General features: G+C 44.6%; 1 long non-coding RNA gene across 1 annotated transcript in view; it reads left to right on the forward strand.

The window, feature by feature from the left end:
* LOC131383352 (uncharacterized) overlaps positions 1–923 on the forward strand; it is a 163654-nt gene extending 162731 nt beyond the window's left edge. Inside the window, exon 4 of the long non-coding RNA XR_009213347.1 lies at positions 828–923. This is a non-coding gene — a long non-coding RNA (uncharacterized LOC131383352). The remainder of the gene's footprint in view (positions 1–827) is intronic.
* The last annotated feature ends 5077 nt before the right edge of the window (positions 924–6000 follow it).

Consider the following 6000-nt stretch of genomic DNA (forward strand, 5'->3'; position numbering starts at 1 on the left):
GCAAGGTCGACGATGTAAGGCCATGGGTTCAGTCTGGTCTGCTGTCTGTTTTGGTAAATGAAGTTTTATTGGAACATAGCCTGCTCATTCATTTACCTATTGTCTATGGCCACTTTTACCCTTACGGTGAGTGCAATCGGTTCTGCTCTAAGGATGCACGTGCGTTTCTGAAAATCACCACACTCTACACGATTGTGCAATAAAAACACAAGGCCTGTGGGGGAAATGGCACTGGGCACAGCACTCAAGAACTTGGCCAGTGACACATAAAAAAATGGATAACCTGAAAAAGATGACAACATATTTCTACACATGTAAAATGGTTAAGAAACATGTAACAATACTACCACAAATATGGCCGCTTGCCTTGAAAAAGCCCTGGCGTTAGCCTGTAGAAGTGGGAGTGAGAAGGGCTGCAGCTCGTGAGCTATTGTGGAGAGGTCAGAGGGAGTTATCTGGAATCCCAGGGAAAGTTGTAGCAGTGGATATGCATGGTGTGGCGTATACACTCATGCTGAAATGAGGGGGGATGGCAGATGTTTGATGGGTGTGTGTGTGTGTGTGTGTATGTGTGCATTATATAATATCTTACGTGTCTTGTTACAGATGTGTTCAGTTTTTTTGCTTTTACTTAGTGTTTCTCACAGAGGAAATTGCACATAAGCAAACGTGAAATTCATGTGATGCTCATATTGTTCCCTAATATATTAATCGTATTGGAACAAATGCACATTTCTAAACAAGTGTTAGAGCAGAATTGATTGTTGTTGCAACACAGACCATATGGCCCACAAATTCTGAAACACATACTATCTGGTCCTTTCCAGAAAATGTTTGCTGACCGCTGGCACAGAGGAAGGAGGGGTCAACTCTGAGGGAACAGGAAGGCTGCCAGAGGGTGCTGTGTCTGAACTGTGTTTAGGAGGTTGAAAAAGGCAAGTTTGAGAGGTAACACAAGGGACTGGGGACATTTTGCCATTTTTGTTGTTATTCCCTCTCCCATGCATATATCTACATTCACTTGTCCTCCTTTCTTTCCCAAAAGTATAGCTCTTCCAACTTTTGTATAGCGTGAACCAGGATGCAATACACAGGAGAAAATGCTCCTCTGATTTAGGAGCACTCAAAATGCTGAAAAAAACTCTCCTCTCGTCAGTCCATATCTAGGAACGGCACAGGCCCTGCCTGGGCCATCCCTTGCATGTGGAAAAGCGGTGGCTCAGTAGGAGAGGCAGCAGAATGGCCCATCAGTGGGTTACTAGGATACCATGTGGTCTCCCCTTTTACAACCCTCTTTGTGAGGTCCAACTCCTCCCTGGGGTCGGGCCTCATCAGAGTTTTCATCCCTATCTCCCTAAATCATACTGAACTTTTTTCTATTTCCATATGAGAGTTATGAGTCTGAACAGAGATATGCAAAACCATTTCAAAAAATTGGCTGGTTTCCAGATCAGCAATATCTGTAGGAGGTGATTAAAATAGTTGACCTCAGAAAAAAAAAAGAGATGACATTGATGGGAAGGAGGTGTGTTAGTCAACTACAAAGAAAAGAAGGAGAGAGGACATTTTGGTCCATCTCTCTAAGGCCTCTGTTCTTATCAGAGGAAACAAAGGCATATCAGACTACCTCAGTTTAATGTCAGAAAACAATCTCGTTACATAACTCTCCTTGATCTGCTTTCATGTTCAAGCATCATCTTTTTAACTATAATTTGCTTTCAGAGAAAACATGTGATGGCCATACTAATTTACTCTAATCTACGTTACTGCTCATAGGAAACAATACATTGACCATCTGGTGTTATACATCAGGCTCCTGAGTGTGGTTAGTTAGAGTCTACCCTGAGTGCCAGCTCCATTCTCAGGCTCCAGAATATAATAAATCTGGTTTCTGGGTTAGCAGAGTGGAAGACTGGATTGAGCTCCAGTAAATATAGCAACATAATGTTCATTCCCTATGAGCTTCTACCGTGCCTGTAATGTTCTTTCCATCAACTGTGTATCTTCAAGACTTGCTTGAGGGTCAAGCCCAATACATGTTGTGTTTTATGATGCTCTTTTTTCCACTCCCAGACAATACCGTTCTCACTGGCCTGTGAGAATCCATTGCACATTATTTATATAAACCTGTTCAGAACACTTGTAACACTTTATCTTGCACTACAGTTATTTGCCCATGGGCTATTTTTGCCTAAACTTGGAATTCTGAGAAAGCAGAGTTTCTTTGTGTGCCCTGTTGCACCCAGCACCGTAAAATGCTTAATGAACTAGTAGCATCCTGACAGCATTTGTAGGCACAGCAGTTATGGTGTGTGCGCACGTGTGTGTGTGTGTGTGTGTGCATGTGTATGTGTATGTGTGTGGAGAGGTTTCATCTGGAGCAAAGGGACTTTGCTGAGGGAGGATATGCCCAGTTAAAATTCATGTGGGGGGAGGAGGAAAAGCTGGATAGTCAGGCATAGAATGAGAGCCCAGGTCTCTGAGTGAGAGCTCCCATTGCAGACTCTGTTTTGAGCACTTTGCACACACACCATCTCTTCAATCCTCTTAAGGATCCTGTGATACTGGTGAGGTTTACTTTCCCACTTTTACAGCTGAGAGGAAACTCAGGGAGATTAAGGAATTTCCTCAGCATTGAGTAACTAGTAGCTAGGTTGGCTCTATGCTTCATCCTCTTAACCACCAAGCAAAAGCTTCTTGCCAAGCCTGGCCTTGGACCAGCTCCTTATAAAGGGAGGATGGTTTAACCTGCACCAGTCAATGAGTCACTAGCATGAGAATACAAAGGAAGGGATTCTGGGCTTCACACTCTCTGTCCAGTGCATTGCCAGTGGTCCTTTTTTGAGGCGTGTCCTGCAAGATGACCTTGGGGCCTGAGCCACATCTGTGTGCCATCCAGCCTGGCTCACTTCTGTGTAAGGCATCACCTTTGTGCAGGCCCCAGGATTCATTGGGTCCATTTTCGGAAATAGATCCTGGAGAGTAATGCCTATGTGTGGGTTAACTTGTAGAGCACAGAGCTCTTTGTCCTTGGAAATATATTTGCAGGGTGACCATACTCAGGTGACAGGAATGCTTGGCCAGAAGGGCATGTTGGTGAGGAAGGGTGAACCAGGGTGAACTATATGATCTCTCTTTCAAATGATGTAAAAGATCTAAGAGCCTTTGATTCCTTGTTTTTTCTTACACAAAGCTATAATGGAAGTAGGTCTGACAGGTGTCCTGAAATGGGAAGAGAAGTGGACAACTGTCCAGAGGTGGGCTGGTCCTATTCAACTGCTGTTGACTCACCAGGGGACTGGGGGGCAGGATTGTGCTCACGTCGGCAGGCTGTCTCCTTCAGTCTTATCTGCAATTTGGGATAAGTTGCCTTTTTTTTCTAACAAAATATCTTTGGAGGAGAAAATCAGATAATAGTTGTGAATGTGTTTTGAAAACATTATAAAAATGGCACCAAGGCATAGTCTGCATTTTTTTTGGAGTGGACAATTTTTAAAAGCCATATCTGGGCTGGGTGTGGTGGCTCACGCCTGTAATCCTAGCACTTTGGGAGGCCAAGGCGGGTGGATCACGAGGTTAGGAGTTCAAGACCAGCCTGGCCAAGATGGTGAAACCCCAACTCTACTAAAAATACAAAAATTAGCCGGGCGTGGTGGCAGGTGCCTGTAATCCCAGCTACTCGGGAGGCTGAGGCAGGAGAATTGCTTGAACCTGGGGGGCGGAGGTTGCCGTGAGCTGAGATTGTGCCACTGCACTCCAGCCTGGGTGACAGAGCGAGACTCTGTCTCAAAAAAAAAAAAAAAGCCATTCCTACAGCACAACTTGAAGTTCATTCATCAAAATGGCTTAGAGGTTCTACTATGGTGTATGTTTCACATTCAGTTGGAAACCCCTCTTCTTTTCTTTTTTAAATTGTCTGTAGGAGGCTGAATAATGGCCCTTAAAGATGTTCAGATGCTAACGCCTGGAACCTGTGAATATGTCACCTTATATGGCAAAAGGGACTTTGCAGATGTAATTAAGCTAATCTTGAAAAGGGCAGATTATCTGAGTGGTCCCGTGTAATCACAAGGGTTCTTAGAAGAGGGAAATAAAATCAAAGGTAGAAGAAGGAAGCAGAGGTTGGAGTGATGTGCTTTGAAAATGGAGGAAAGAGCCAGGAGCCAAGGAATGCAGGAGGCTGCTAGAAGCTGGAAAAGAGAAGGAAACAGATTCTCCCCTGAGGCTTCCAGAAGGAGTGCAACCCTGCCAGCACCTTGATTTTAAGTTTCTTACCCCCAGAACTGTAAGGGAATAAATTTTAAGCTTCTTACTTCCAAAAGTGTAAGAGAATAAATTTTGTTTTAAGCCACTAAGTTTATAGTAATTTATTACAGTAGCAATTGAAAATGAATAGAATATCTTCCCTCCCTCCCCTCCCCTCCCCTCCCCCTTCCTCTCCCCTCCCTCCCTCCCTCCCTCCCCCTCTTCCTTCCTTCCTTCCATTTCCCTTGTTCTTCTACCCTTTCTCTCTCCCTCTGTCCACTCATTCCCTCTCTCTCTTTCCCTAAGCCCCTTCCTCCCTTCCTCTTTTCCTTCCTCTTCTTCTATTTACCCTTTCCCTTTTGAGAGTAAACAAACCAAGTAGCAGTTAGTAAAATACCTGATGATTTAATAGTGATAGGTTTTTGGTTTATGTTATTTTAAAGTTTTCTGCTGATTATTATGAGCTCTGGTGAAGAGATGAATTCAGCCACCATGATTTGTTTCCTTGCCTTAACTTCATAAAAATCACAGGGGTACAATAATATAGTTATACATCCCTTGGGCTCGAAAATGCCCAGTAATTACAAGTGATTCACGAGAACAGCTTAACTTGTAAGGGATTGTATTGTGCTCTATAGTAAGCAGTCATTTATTAAGTTTAAAAATGCCTTTAGAAAGGATATAATGGGATCATCAATTAAAAGTAGGTTTGGAAAAAACTCCGGGGCTGTCTGCTGTAATTCTTCTTCACCCAAACCCTCCTTTTTAAGGCTGCCAAGTTGCAAATGGGGTGTGGAATGCCTGCCCTCCTTTCCTAATGTTTCCTGATGCCACCTAGGAGCATGGTGCAGCCCCACTCAGTGCCAAGTGAGGTTCAGATGGCCAGGACTTCCAGGACTGAGGCACTGTGGTTCTCCTTCACAGCTTGGCCATCCATCATTTGATTAGAGTGAGGTTACCCAGCTGACACGTCCTGGCAGTGGAGAAGCACTGGCCGGGCCTCCTCAGGCAGCTGGGTTGCTGTCCACGTTACTAATGCTCAGCCCTGCCACTAACAGATGGCCGAGGGTGATCTTCCAGGGGAACTCAGCTCTTTTGTAGCAACTGGTGCTTCCAACACATGACTTCTAAAAGTTCTTCTTTGTCTCTGGCATGGCCGAGAATAGGCCTTCACCTTCTAAGTTCCATTGGGTGGGTTGGTTCCTCTCTTCTTCTGCAAAACAAAACATGAAAAGCATATGCTCCACGCTTCCTTTCTTGGTAACCTGCCATCCCTTTCCTCTCCCCAGACTTGATTTCCAGCCGAAGTCCTTGTTTCTTCCTGGAAAAGGCTAAGTCTATGCCATGATCTGCACATTGCATCCTCTGGCCTCTCCTGCGTTCTCTTGCCTCTCCTTGCTAGCGCTTTCCTGGGAGGCAGCCTGCTTCTTCTCACAGCCAATCCTTCCATCGATGTCTATATCCTGTGGTTTCCTGAGGGACCTTGCCGCTCCCTACCTGCTGCCTGGCCGCACAGCCTCTTCATAGATCCATCTCTTCCATCTTGAAATACTCTTTCACTTAACACTATGCACCTGGTAAGTATTGACTGATTCCCATCTCTCCATATGTATCCAGATGCTTTCATTTTCCTACCTCTTACTTCCTCCAAAGTCCTTGCAGTCTGGTTGTATCCCCAATATTCCGTCAAGTTGGCCTTTCTCTCTCTCCCTTTTAGACAAATTCTCTGCTCTTTCCTAAGCCATTCTTCTTGGT

Source organism: Hylobates moloch, unplaced genomic scaffold, assembly GCF_009828535.3.
Source record: "Hylobates moloch isolate HMO894 unplaced genomic scaffold, HMol_V3 SCAFFOLD_4, whole genome shotgun sequence".
Taxonomy (NCBI): domain Eukaryota; kingdom Metazoa; phylum Chordata; class Mammalia; order Primates; family Hylobatidae; genus Hylobates; species Hylobates moloch.